Below are 14,728 nucleotides of genomic sequence, written 5' to 3'. Positions count from 1 at the left end.
CCCCCAAAAAAAAAAACTTACCGTACGTGGCCTTAATAGGTGCTCGCTAACATTCCCCCCACCTACACGCTACACTACTATACACTACACTATACACTACTATACACTACACTATACACTACTATACACTACACTATACACTACTATACACTACTATACACTACACTATACACTACTATACACTACACTATACACTACTATACACTACTATACACTACATTATACACTACTATACACTACACTATACACTACACTATACACTACTATATATTACACTATACACTACTATACACTACACTACTATACACTACACTATACACTACTATACACTAAATTTCGATTTAAAGCTTTCGTGACTGCAGGGATTCATCTTCTTGGTTCTTTCGGTAAAGTCACGTAGAAAGGAAATAATAAAATAATAAAAATTAAACATTAAATTGTATTTTATTATGTTTTACTTCTATTATTTTATTTATTATTATTATGTTTTATTTATATTATTTCATTATGTCCTTTCTACGTGACTTTACTATACACTACACTATACACTACTATACACTACTATACACTACACTATAACACTACACTATACACCAGAGGTGGGACAAAGTCATTGTTATGCAAGTCCAAGTCGAGTCGCAAGTCATCAAATTCATGACTCGAGTCTGACTCGAGTCCAAGTCACATGACTCGAGTCCACACCTCTGCTATACACTACACTATACACTACACACCACTACACTATACACTACACTATACACTACACCGCACCTCCGATTAGCGCGGTTGTCTACGTAGGGTGCGAAATAAATTAAAACAGACACACACACTTACGTCTTTGTTTTGTCCATTTGTGTTCATTGTTCTTCCTCCGTATGTCAAAGCAACATGTGTGGTGTGTGTGGGGGAGGGAGACGGTGCGTCTTATAATCCGGCATGTGCGCGTACTTGTGTGCGTGGCCAGATTTGCATTCAGTTATGATTCCAAACTCGATTCGGAGCTTTCGTGAACGCAGGAATTACTCTTTGGTTCCATTGGAACCTCATGCGCTGTCTTTGAGTTGTGCGCCTTTTGGCGTCATCTGGTCCAACACCGCGTGAGACTGGGCTCTAAGAAAAGCTGTCTCGGGTGTAGACCAATCAAGTTCAAGGACAGTGCATACATCATCAGAGTTATGTTTTTTGTTTGCATTATGACTGCAGGTATTGTGGTCTATGCAAACATGACTCCTTGTAAAAAAAGGTGTCAGTTTTGTTGCCAGATAAAAGGGTAAAACACCAATTATCATACTATTTGGTTCTTTCGGTTAAAGTCACGTAAAATAGTAAAATCAAATAATAATAGAGCACGACGTTTCGGTTGCAACACAAGCAGCCATCATCAGGTAAGGATGAATGATGAAACGCAGACACGGGGACAGCAAAGGCAGACGCATGTGCACAGAGAGACACACACAAAGACAAACACATCGAGACAATCGTGTTGGTTGGTGTGTGTCATGGGACCTCCTTTGCCAGTACCAAAATATACTAATAGGATTCATATTATTCGGTTTTTTCGGTAAAGTCACGTAGGTAAAAAACATAAAAAAGTAAAATTAAATGAAATAAAAAAAAATCACGACGTTTCGGAGGCAACACAAGCTTCCGTCTTCAGGTGGTACCGTCACAGCCACGAAAGCTGTATCAAGTAAATGAGAGATTGCAGCAGCTACCACTCCGTTCATATAATGGTTGGAGAAGGTGGTGGGGCAAGGGCCGCATACTTTTTATTAATATGGTAAGGTGAGGCTTACGACTAAGAATAGGCTGCATAACAAACGGAGCCTTTGTTTGGAGAGGCACGGCTTGTGACTCAACCTGTGACAGGGAGACACCACTAAACATGGTAAAACTGTAATAGTTGTCTGTTAAATAAGATTGGCAAATAAGTGTAGTTACATCTTTTTTGCATGGTTAATCACATCTTTCCAATGATTACTAAGTTTGTAACCGTCATCACGGTTGAAATTATGTCTGTGTTTGTATATTTGTATGGCTTCGTGTACAAACCTTTGATGGTAGCCAGGAGGTTTGCAGAGAACCTTGGTCTCGGAAAAGACAATTTCATGAGAGCCCACCGAGTTGTAGCAATGATCGGCCACGGCAGAAGAATCAGTTCTGCCGTGTTTCAGATGTGACTTGTGCTCGCGGACACGATCAGAAACATGACGTTTCGTTTCTCCAATGTAGCAATCACCACAAATGCAACTCAATTTGTAGACTCCAGGATACTGTAAGTCAGGAACGACATCCTTCACAGATGGAATCAAATTTCGATTTAAAGCTTTCGTGACTGCAGGGATTCATCTTCTTGGTTCTTTCGGTAAAGTCACGTAGAAGGGAAGTAATAAAATAATAAAAAAATAAAACATAATAACTTCCCTTCTACGTGACTTTACCGAAAGAACCAAGAAGATGGAATCAAATCACGGATTTTATGCACTGTACTGAATCGGACTTGGATCTTATGCTTGTTTAGAATTTTGGAGATCTTTTTGGTCACGCCTGCTACGTATGGCAACGTGATAGTTTTGGTCGGAGTTTCATGTGGCTGTTTCTGCAGTCACGAAAGCTTCAAATCTAGAATTATACTAATAGGGTTTTCCCCTTTTTTCTGGCAACAAACTGACACTTTTAGCAAGGAATCATGCTTACTACATTAACCACAATACTTGCAGTCAAATGCAAACAAAAGAAATACTCTGATAATTTATGCCTTTTGGCGTCATCTGGTCGAACACCATATGAGACTAGGCTCTAAAGAAAGCTGTCTCTGGTGTGGACCAATCAGTTTCAAGGACAATGCATAAATCATCAGAGTATTGTGTTTTTGTTTGCATTTGACTGCAAGTATTGTGGTTAATGTAGTAAGCATGATTCCTTGCTAAAGGTGTCAGTTTTGTTGCCAGATAAAAGGGGGAAACCCCTATTAGTGTTGGTGCGTGTCTCGCTCGTCTTTGTGTGTGTGTCTCCCTCTCTCTGCACGTGTCTCTGCTGTTCCACGCGTCTGTGTTTCATCATTCATTCTTACCTGATGATGGTTGCTTGTGTTGCCTCCGAAACGTCGTAATTTTTTTCATTCATTTATTTTTCACCTACGTTAATTTAGTTTTTTTTTCATTTATTTTTGTTTCACCTACGCGACTTTACCGATAAAACCAAAGAGGATGAATCCTTGCAGTCACGAAAACTTCAAATCTAGAATCGTCTAATTATGATTCGGAAAACGTGTTCACAAGCTACACACCTCGTGCAAATGGCCAAGCGATGATCCCCACGCTCCTTCTCTGACCACGATCGCAGTTTAGCAAACACGGGGAGAAGTTTAGCGAGGGGGTGTGATCTCAATCGAGTGCCGGGGAGCACACACAGAGCGAGCGAGCTGGGGGTAAACACTCTCCACTCAGCGCTGCAGCTGAAGCGTCGTGCACTCTGCGGATTTCATAGAAGCCCTTATAAAGGTGGCATAGCAATACACTTTGTAACACAGTTTTTTATTTGCTTATGCTTCAAAAGTACATCGAATGGATGTTATTCCCCACAAACTTTGCTTTTGTGACCAGGACTTTATGTGAACGAAAGACACGAATTCGCCCGTTTTCTCAGTGAAAATAAGTACATTTCAAAATGTCAATGTTCTGGTCACAAAAGCAAAGTTTGTGGGAAATAAGAGCCACTTTATGTACTTTTGAGGCAGAACCAATTAGGAAATAACACTTACTACCCAGGAACAAATCTATATTTTTTGTAACACAGTGTTATATAACCCAAAAGTATGGAGTCGGGCTGAATGATTAATCGATTTCAAATCGAAATCGCAATTTGAAACAAAGCGATTAGCAAATTGCAAAGGCTGTGATTCTTTTGCGATTTGAAAAGTCCTATTACTTTTTTATTGGAATTGTTTTATTTCTTTGCAATTATAACGTTATTTATTTAACTTAACAATCGTTATGCTTGATTGTTCTATTTCAATAAATAATTTTAATAAATACATGTTGGAAGCAATTCATGTATTTTAAGTTCTCATCCTTGCATTAGAATATATAGAGCAGTTCATATATTTGATGTTATCACGTGGTAATGCTCCATCAAATGTTCTAATTCTATTACACAGTGAATATTAAACTTAAGCTCGACTTAAACACATTTAATCGCGAATCAAACCGCTATCACAATATCTGTCAGAAAAATCGCAATTCGATATTTTCCCCAAATCGTTCAGCCCGAGTGGAGAGGCGTCAACAGCAGCAGCAGTAGAGAGGGTTGGTGAAGCACTTCACACACATGTTGTTGTGAAACTCCCATCCCGTGGGCGCCAAGAAGGAGCCGTGCCCTGGCTAGGAGATGTTAACTACCTCGCCTGGTGTACAGGAGGTCGTGGGTTCGATCCCGACCCTGACGCCTGCTGCTGCTGTATATTTGGAGTTTGCGTGTCTCTCTCATCATCATCATCACGGTGGCTAGGAGATGTTAACTACCTCGCCTGGTGCACAGGAGGTCGTGGGTTCGATCCCGACCCTGACGCCTGCTGCTGTATATTTGGAGTCTGCGTGTCTCTCTCATCATCATCACGGTGGCTAGGAGATGTTAACTACCTCGCCTGGTGCACAGGAGGTCGTGGGTTCGATCCCGACCCTGACGCCTGCTGCTGTATTTTTGGAGTCTGCGTGTCTCTCTCATCATCATCATCACGGTGGCTATGAGATGTTAACTACCTCGCCTGGTGTACAGGAGGTTCGTGGTTTCGATCCCGACCCTGACGCCTGCTGCTGTATTTTTGGAGTCTGCGTGTCTCTCTCATCATCATCATCACGGTGGCTATGAGATGTTAACTACCTCGCCTGGTGCACAGGAGGTCGTGGGTTCGATCCCGACCCTGACGCCTGCTGCTGTATTTTTGGAGTCTGCGTGTCTCTCTCATCATCATCATCACGGTGGCTATGATATGTTAACTACCTCGCCTGGTGTACAGGAGGTCGTGGGTTCGATCCCGACCCTGACGCCTGCTGCTGTATTTTTGGAGTCTGCGTGTCTCTCTCATCATCATCATCACGGTGGCTATGAGATGTTAACTACCTCGCCTGGTGTACAGGAGGTTCGTGGTTTCGATCCCGACCCTGACGCCTGCTGCTGTATTTTTGGAGTCTGCGTGTCTCTCTCATCATCATCATCACGGTGGCTAGGAGATGTTAACTACCTCGCCTGGTGCACAGGAGGTCGTGGGTTCGATCCCGACCCTGACGCCTGCTGCTGTATTTTTGGAGTCTGCGTGTCTCTCTCATCATCATCATCACGGTGGCTATGAGATGTTAACTACCTCGCCTGGTGTACAGGAGGTTCGTGGTTTCGATCCCGACCCTGACGCCTGCTGCTGTATATTTGGAGTCTGCGTGTCTCTCTCATCATCATCACGGTGGCTAGGAGATGTTAACTACCTCGCCTGGTGTACAGGAGGTTCGTGGTTTCGATCCCGACCCTGATACATGTTGTATATTTAGAATCAACTGTGCATTTGGTTACTGTTATAAATGTCCACGCAATGAGCTGTCGTTTGTGATGCTTCTGCAAAAAAAAAAGCTACATCGCTCAGTGGGCCTTCACCTGGTTAAAACATTTGTGTGTGTGTAGATATAGCTAGGCCGTAGCCATGAAGTCAACATCGGGGGGATCAAATCTTCCAAAAAAAAATCTGAATTTGAAAAACGAATTTCCTGACTAAAATATTTAAAAATTAACTAACACACGGGATGGACTTCTTATTTATTTTTTACAATAATGTCTAATAGTGGATTGTATTACATTGCTCTGTTTTTTCTTTTTTTACTTTGTCTTGCTTCATTGTAATGTAATGACAGAGATTAGGGATTAATAAAGTACAACCATAACCACAATCTCGATTTAAAGCTTTCGTGACTGCAGGGATTCATCTTCTTGGTTCTTTCGGTAAAGTCACGTAGAAGGGAAATAATAAAATAATAAAAATAAAACATAAAATAATTCTCACGACGTTTCGGCCACAACGCAAGCAGCCGTCCTCAGGTGAAGAACAGGTCTGTCGAGAAGACAGAGTCTGAATGGCTTCTCGACAGACCTGTTCTTCACCTGAGGACGGCTGCTTGCGTTGTGGCCGAAACGTCGTGAGAATTATTTTATTATGTTTTATTTGTATTCTTTCATTATTTCCCTTCTACTTGACTTTACCGAAAGAACCACGAAGACATAACCACAATCATATAAACACAAATCTATTTTATAGCGATATATTGAGGGGAGGGGGGTGGGAGACATTTTGAGCATATTTGAACATTGTGGGGGTGTATGTGTCCCCCCCAATAAACAGAGGTGTGGACTCGAGTCATGTGACTTGGACTCGAGTCAGACTCGAGTCATGAATTTGATGACTTGCGACTCGACTTGGACTTGCATAACAATGACTTTGTCCCACCTATGAGATGTGGACTCGAGTCATGTGACTTGGACTCGAGTCAGACTCGAGTCATGAATTTGATGACTTGCGACTCGACTTGGACTTGCATAACAATGACTTTGTCCCACCTATGAGATGTGGACTCGAGTCATGTGACTTGGACTCGAGTCAGACTCGAGTCATGAATTTGATGACTTGCGACTCGACTTGGACTTGCATAACAATGACTTTGTCCCACCTCTGCCAATAAATATTCTAATGACGACCTTGGTGTATAGACACTCAATATTTTTGCTTGACACGTCCCATCGTCTGCCCGGCCTCCCATGAGCAACAGGCGAGCCAACGAGCAAACACCGAACGAAGCGAAAACGAATTTGTTTGAATCTGCGCGCTCGTGAAACTTTCAGACGAGGCCGAGGAGACGGAGCCGCGTGCGCCGATCCGCGTGCTGCCGCCGTGGCTGCAAGGCCTCGTGGCAGTCATCGGCTTCCTCTTCCTCGTCTTCGTCATCTTCATCGTCAACAAAGTGTGGTGCGCAGACCACGGGTCAGTGACGCAAAGACGATGGCGCCCGCCATGAATGACGTCACGCGATTGACCCCTCCCCCCTCCCCCCCTCCTCAAATGTGACGTCACAAAGCTCTGCCCCCTCCCTCCCTCCCCCCCGAAACCATATTTCCATTTTGAAAATGAAACGCGCTTCGAATCGCTTTAAACTATTGCCATTGTCGTGCGTATTTAATGTGGCGCTGCACTCTGATGTTGTAGGAGTGTTGTTATAAACAATCAGTGTTGCTATAACTATTCTATATTTATTTGAAGTTGCGCATTTTGATGTGACGTCACATTTCTCAAACCGCCCCCCTCCTCGTCACACATCGTCACAAATGTCTGACCCCCCCCCCCCCCCCAGGTGCGTGACGTCATTTATGGACGGCCCCAAAGGTCCCCCCCCCTCGTGTAGCCTGTAACAGACTGCAGGGTCAAGTGCTGTTAGCGAGCAGCACCTATGAAGGCCAGAACGGTACACGAGGGGGTGGGTGGCCAGCCCCACGCCCGACCGCCTTTGTCTCCCTCGTGGCAATGTTTACTACACCCCACACAACACACACACACTCGCCCCCAAGGGTTCCTGTGGGTTTGATCCCGACCCCTGACGCCTGCTGCTGCTGTATATTTGGAGTTTGCGTCTCTCTCATCATCATCATCATCACGGTGACGAGGAGATGTTAACTACCTCGCCTGGTATACAGGAAGACGTGGGTTCGATCCCGACCCTGATGCCTGCCTGTTTGGAGTTTGCGTCTCTCTCATCATCATCATCATCACGGTGGCTAGGAGATGTTAACTACCTCGCCTGGTATGCAGGAGGTTCGTGGGTTCGATCCCGACCCTGATGCCTGCCTGTTTGGAGTTTGCGTCTCTCTCATCATCATCATCATCACGGTGGCTAGGAGATGTTAACTACCTCGCCTGGTATGCAGGAGGTTCGTGGGTTCGATCCCGACCCTGATGCCTGCCTGTTTGGAGTTTGCGTCTCTCTCATCATCATCATCATCACGGTGGCTAGGAGATGTTAACTACCTCGCCTGGTATGCAGGAGGTTCGTGGGTTCGATCCCGACCCTGATGCCTGCCTGTTTGGAGTTTGCGTCTCTCTCATCATCATCATCATCATCATCACGGTGGCTAGGAGATGTTAACTACCTCGCCTGGTATGCAGGAGGTTCGTGGGTTCGATCCCGACCCTGATGCCTGCCTGTTTGGAGATTGTGTGTTCTCCCTGCAGTGGAGTGCATCGTGTTTAACTACGGAGAAATGTGTCTTGTGCGACGGGACAATCCTGCCGATGAGACGCGCCGATTAAATTGTCGAATCTGGGGAATCGGTGCTCGGCACTGGTGGAGCCAGTGTGGGGGGGGGGGGGGTGGCACGCGCCCCTCCCCCCCCCCATTGATCGGATCATTGGGGTTTATTAGTAATACATCGGCATTTTGCGACCCCCACTGCCACTGTGTAGCATATTACGTGCCAGGGACTCTATGGGATGATGGGACAATAGTGTGAGTCCATAATTGTCAATAAGTAACGGCAAAGCAATTGTGCGCAGTTGCGTGTCTAGCCCACGACTTCCCTGAAGGCGTCAGCAGCTCCAGCGAGCGCGATGCCGATCACACGACGCGGTTCCAATTCGACCCTCGATCGATGGCCGCACCATCGCCGCACACGCGTCGAATAAAAATCAAGGGACAAGTCAATTACTAACAACTCCTCTTATCTTTACTCATTGCTGGAGGGGCTGTGCCCCCAATCCCCTTCCTGAAAATCCTGGCTCCGCCATGGGTGCTCAGTTTTTTTCAGTTTTCGTTTCATTTATTAGGTGTAGCCCTGTGAGCCATTCGGCTCTTGAATCGGGTGCAACCGCAACTAAAAAACACAAAAACAATAACGTGAAAACATCTTAAAGTGAATTTTGATTTAAAGCTTTCGTGACTGCAGGGATTCATATTCAGGGTTCTTTCGGTAAAGTCACGTAGAAGGGAAATAATAAAATAATACAAATCTAAAAAAATAAAATTCTCACGACGTTTCGACTGCAACACAAGCAATCATCATCAGGTGTGAAATCCACAGAAGAAAAAGAATTCTTTCTTTTTTCCAAATTTTCTGTCTGTGGATTTCACAGCCGATGATGATTGCTTGTGTTGCAGTCGAAATGTCGTGAGAATTTTTATTGTTTTATATTTATATTATTTTATTATTTCCCTTCTACGTGACTTCACCGAAAGAACCAAGAAAACATCTTAAAGTGACTATGCGCAAACAGAAAAATCGGGATCGTGACGCGAAACGGAAGCACGGACGGGTGACGAAGCAGCGGGGTTTTTGTTGTTCTGGTTGTTGTTGTTGCTGTTGTTGTTGCTATTGTTGTTGTTGTTGCCGCTGCAGGGATGATGTGTACGCGGACGTGGTGGCGGATGTGGCGGTGGAGGTGGCGGTGGAGGGGACGGCTCGCCGGCACGCTGAGCAACACAGCACCAGCAACGAGTAGGAAACGCGTAGACACCCAGAGACTCACGTAGCAACCCGTCGACTTGCATAGGGGCCCACCAACTCCCATATAAACCCATGGGATCACATAGAAACCCATAGACTTGGATAGGGGCCCACCAACTCACATATAAACCCATGGGATCATATAGAAACCCATAGACTTGGATAGGGGCCCACCAACTCACATATAAACCCATGGGCTCACATATAAACCCATAGATTTGGATAGGGGCCCACCAACTCACATATTAACCCATGGGCTCATATAGAAACCCATAGACTTGGATAGAGTTCCACTTTATAAAATATAAACCATGGGCTCATATAGAAACCCTTAGACTTGCATATAAACCAATTGATTTGCATAAAGGATCACGTATTTACATAACAACCCATAGGCTTGCATAGAAACTCTAAAACAAAAGGTTTATCTCGCATCAGCTATTGGGCTCGTGTTTTTCAGCAGAAATGTGAACCAGTTTCAACTTTTCGATTGAAAGCTTCTTTCGTGACTGCAGGGATTCATCTTCTTGGTTCTTTCGGTAAAGTCACGTAGAAGGGAAGTAATAAAATAATAAAAATAAAACATAATAAAATAATTTTCACGACGTTTCGGCCACAACGCAAGCAGCCGTCCTCAGACCTGGTTTTCACCTGAGGACGGCTGCTTGCGTTGTGGCCGAAACGTCGTGAGAATTATTTTATTATGTTTTATTTGTATTATTTTATTACTTCCCTTCTACGTGACTTTACCGAAGGAACCAAGAAGGCAGTTTCAACTTCTCTGAGACTCACCAAGCAGCAGTACGTACTTCTTGGTCCGCCCAGTGGTGCTCTTATAGGGAAATGAACCTCATGGCGGTACCCCGGCTCTCGCATAATGTCCGTGATGCAGTCACTGTCAGTCTGTTGATGGTCGGCGATGCGGCAATCGACTCATCTCGCCGAGCTGTGCACTACGATGCACCGCTACGGTGCCTACCAGCGAGCGTTCGTGGTCTCGGCGCAATCGTCCTCGCTGCGTGTCGACATTGCGCAGCGTGGCACCCATTTCGGGATTGATTCGTACCCCAGTCGCGGAGTTGAGTAACACCCCTGGGGAAAAAATGGTGTCCCAGAAATAAAAAACTATTTAATTGCCTCGGACATTTTGTATTGTGTGCATCAAATGCCGACCACAGAGGGCATCTGGCCCCTTCAGTGCAGGACAGCAACAAGGTTAAGTGTCGGTCCCAGCGCCGTCCCCTGGGTGATGTTTAACCCAGGATCACGACAAGAGGGCAGAGTCAACAAATGAATGATGGATTCCGCGTGGGCTCGCGATTAATGGTGAATAATTGTCCCACCTGTTGTTTGCCACGCAACATAATCATTAGCGGCACCGTGGGGAGTTTAAGCTACGAAATCAGGCACCTGGGGGGTGGGGTGGGGGGGGGTCAGACATTGGTGACGATGTGTGACGAGTGGGGGGGGGGGGTGAGAAATGTGACGTCACATCAAAATGCGCAACTTTAAATATAGACAACACGTTCTACTTAGTTAAATAGACTTTTTACTAAATGTTTTCTCCTACAACATCAGAGTGCAGCGCCACATTAAATACGCACTACAATGACAATAGTTTAAAGTGATTTGAAGCATGTTTTATATATATTTTTGGGGGGGGGGGGCAGAGCTTCGTTACGTCATATTTGAGGGGGGATCTGACTTTTTGTGATGCCGTGTGACGAGGGGGGGGGGGTCAAAAATCGTCCCAAATCGCGTGACGTCATTTATGGACGGCCCCCAACTCAACAGCCCCACGGCATTCTGGGAGTGCATCATTTTACCATTAAACGAGCACCCAGTGCGGTGTGGGAACATCAGTCAGGGTCAGGGGTCATTCACCTGCGGCTCTTCAAGGAACTGCTTGGTGACTTTATTAAGAATCGTCTCGAATTCTGATACATTGCGGCTCTTGAAATACAGATTTGTTTTTTATACCGAATTTGCTTGCTCAACCCCTGGTCTGGGGAGACAAAGGCGGCCGGGCGTGGCGCTGGCCACCCACCCCCTCGTGCGCCGTGCCGGCCTTCATAGGTGCTCGCGAACAACACTTGCCCTAGCAGTCCGTCACAGGCTACGCGGGGGATCTTTGTCTTTGTGTTCGCAGCGTCGGGCAGCACAAGGCTTTTGAGAACGCGACGCTGGAGAACGAGGAGGGATCAGCGGAGACTGCCAGCACGGCTTTCTAAAGACTCAACACACGCACCACACGCACCACACACACACCACACACACGCACATTGCATAGTTTCAACTTGCAGACGCATACAGGGATTCATTGAAGTTGGGTCTGTCCAGGTGTGTAATAAACCTGCGCTGTGCCCGGCACACAACGTCGAGTGTGCCGCTCGCTATGGCAGCAGCTACGAGACCGCTTACCGCTCACGCTGGGAAAACACCGAGTGAGAAACGAAGCCCTCTATGTATGCGCACGCACACAACACGTGAACCCTGACATGCGTGTGCACTTACACACGTGCGCACACACCACTAACACGCGTGTACACCTAGGCGCGCACACACACGCGTGCACATTCACACACGTCCACATGGCAAGCGCACACTTCGACTCGCCGTGGCCTGATTTTCACGCGTTCCCATCGTCCTCGGCTCGTCCGGGTCTACAAGACGCGGTCCTCAACCTGTGACCGCTGTCAACGAGGTCAAAGCTGCTGCTGCCACACGCAAAAGACAAAGATCCCCCCTGTAGCCTCTAACAGACTGATGGGGCAAGTGCTGCGAGCACCTACGAAGGCCGGCACGGTTACACGAGCGGGCGAGTTGCCAGCACCACGCCCGGCCGCCTTTGTCTCTCCGTTTAACACACCGCACCAGGGAGCTCGTTTGAGGCCGAGTCGACCTAGGGGAGGTCCAGGTCGGGTTCAAATATCCCACACCGTTGTTGGTCGCGAGCGGCGATCGAAGCCGGGTCGCCGGGTTCTTAGCGGGGTGCGCTAACCGCTGCACCACCGCTCCCCACCACTGTCCCTCGGATTATGAGAATGCTGGGAACGAGCACATCAATTGTGAGGGTCACGAGTAGCACGTGCTCCTTGCGTTCGTGCCTTAGGCCGATAATCACGACTCCAGGGGCAAGGGAAGCGGGCGGGCGCGTTTATTGTCACGGTGAGTACGCACGGCGGTATTAACCAGGGCGGCCACTTGATCCGAGCAGCGTGAGCGCGCTCGTCATTGGGGTAATGCCGATGTGCGCTCACGCGGTCCTTGAGAAAGGGGCCGTCCATAAATGACGTCACGCACCTGGGGGGGGGGGGCGGGTTTTTGTGACGATGTGTGACGAGTGGGGGAGGGGGTGAGAAATGTGACGTCACATGAAAATGCGCAACTTTAAATAAATATAGAATTGTTATAACGCTAATTGTTATAACGACACTCCTACAACATCAGAATGCAGCGCCACATGAAATACGCACTACAATGACAATAGTTCAAAGCGATTTGAAGCGTGTTTCATTTTCAAAATGGAAATATGGTTTTTGGGGGGGGGGGGGCAAGGCTTTGTGACGTCATATTTAAGGGGGGGGTCTGACTTTTTGTGACGCCGTGTGACGAAGGGGGGGGCAGGTAAAAAATCGTCCAAAATCTCGTGACGTCATTTATGTGCGGCCCCACAAGGAGGATGCCGACCTATCTGTAGGGCTTTTCGAGTGATGATGTTGATGTTGTTGTTGTTGTCCCGTCGTGCGTTGCCTCTTCTCCGCAAGCTCGCGTTGCCTTTCGCGAGAAAAAATTCGTCGAGGAATCGGTTGAAACGACCCCTCTTGAAAACAAAAGTAAATCGTCTTCACACTCGGTGAGGCTTTCCTGAATAAACGACTCTTGCGCTTTCTCCCGACTGGGTGTCGTGCAAGGCAGCACACGAACGTGTGCGTATGTTCAACTTCTTTCGCAAAGTACGTAGCATAGGTGGGACAAAGTCATTGTTATGCAAGTCCAAGTCGAGTCGCAAGTCATCAAATTCATGACTCGAGTCTGACTCGAGTCCAAGTCACATGACTCGAGTCCACATCTCATAGGTGGGACAAAGTCATTGTTATGCAAGTCCAAGTCGAGTCGCAAGTCATCAAATTCATGACTCGAGTCTGACTCGAGTCCAAGTCACATGACTCGAGTCCACACCTCTGGTACGTAGCCAACCGTGCGAGTCTTGCCGGTGGGCGCGTTGTGACGTTGCGTCGGGCGCACCAACAGACACGCACACGATGGACGCAAACGCGTTTGGCTTTTCGTACCGCGCGCCAACAACAACAACAACAACAACAAAAAACTTTGACGAGTCGTAAAAAAAAAATCCACTGCCAAATTTAATCCGGCCGGAGGAAATAAAGGCAACTCCCCAACAAAATGCGTTCTTTACAGCCGACTGCCGAAGGTGTCACCGATTGGAGGGCAGCACCATTCAGACAACAAACTCCAACGTGTTCTTCCAAAACACGATCACGCGTCTCCCGACCACGTGTCCCCCCGACCACGCGTCCCCCCGACCACGCGTCCCCCCGACCACGCGTCCCCCGACCACGCGTCCCCCGACCACGCGTCCCCCGACCACGCGTCCCCCGACCACGCGTCCCCCGACCACGTGTCCCCCGACCACGTGTCCCCCGACCACGTGTCCCCCGACCACGTGTATCCTGACCACGTGTCCCCCGACCACGTGTCCCCCGACCACGCGGCAGGAGAAACTGCCGCTTGGGCCATCGGCGTCGCGATGCTTGAGAACGTAAAATCGGATCTCCCGCGGCTATCACAGAGCTGCAACCGAGATCGCTCCTTGTTCACACACACAAACGGTAGATGCGTCAAACACTTTTAAGCACGGAGGCGATTTCTCCTGGGAGGAGAGGGGAAGGGTGGTTCTGCGGGTAACGGGCAAAATCGCAGATACCCGGACGGCGTACAACAGGAGGTGCGGGCCCACGTAGCAAAGCTGGGCCTTGTGCCGGAGCGATGGGGAATAGTGGATGCAGGACGAGGAGGATGCCACCCTCTCAAGCTTCAACCTCGAGTTGGAAAGAGTTAGAAAAAATATATAGAAAGACTTCTAAAAAGTTGCAGTCCGACGCCATCGTGGTCACACCCAGATGGCGTGGAAATCCCTTGAACGCGGCGCCGGCCGCAAGACTTTCCACCGGCG

The sequence above is a fragment of the Lampetra fluviatilis genome, chromosome 3, assembly GCF_964198595.1.
Source record: "Lampetra fluviatilis chromosome 3, kcLamFluv1.1, whole genome shotgun sequence".
In the NCBI taxonomy this organism is placed as follows: Eukaryota; Metazoa; Chordata; class Hyperoartia; order Petromyzontiformes; family Petromyzontidae; genus Lampetra; species Lampetra fluviatilis.
This window is presented reverse-complemented; position numbering follows the sequence as displayed.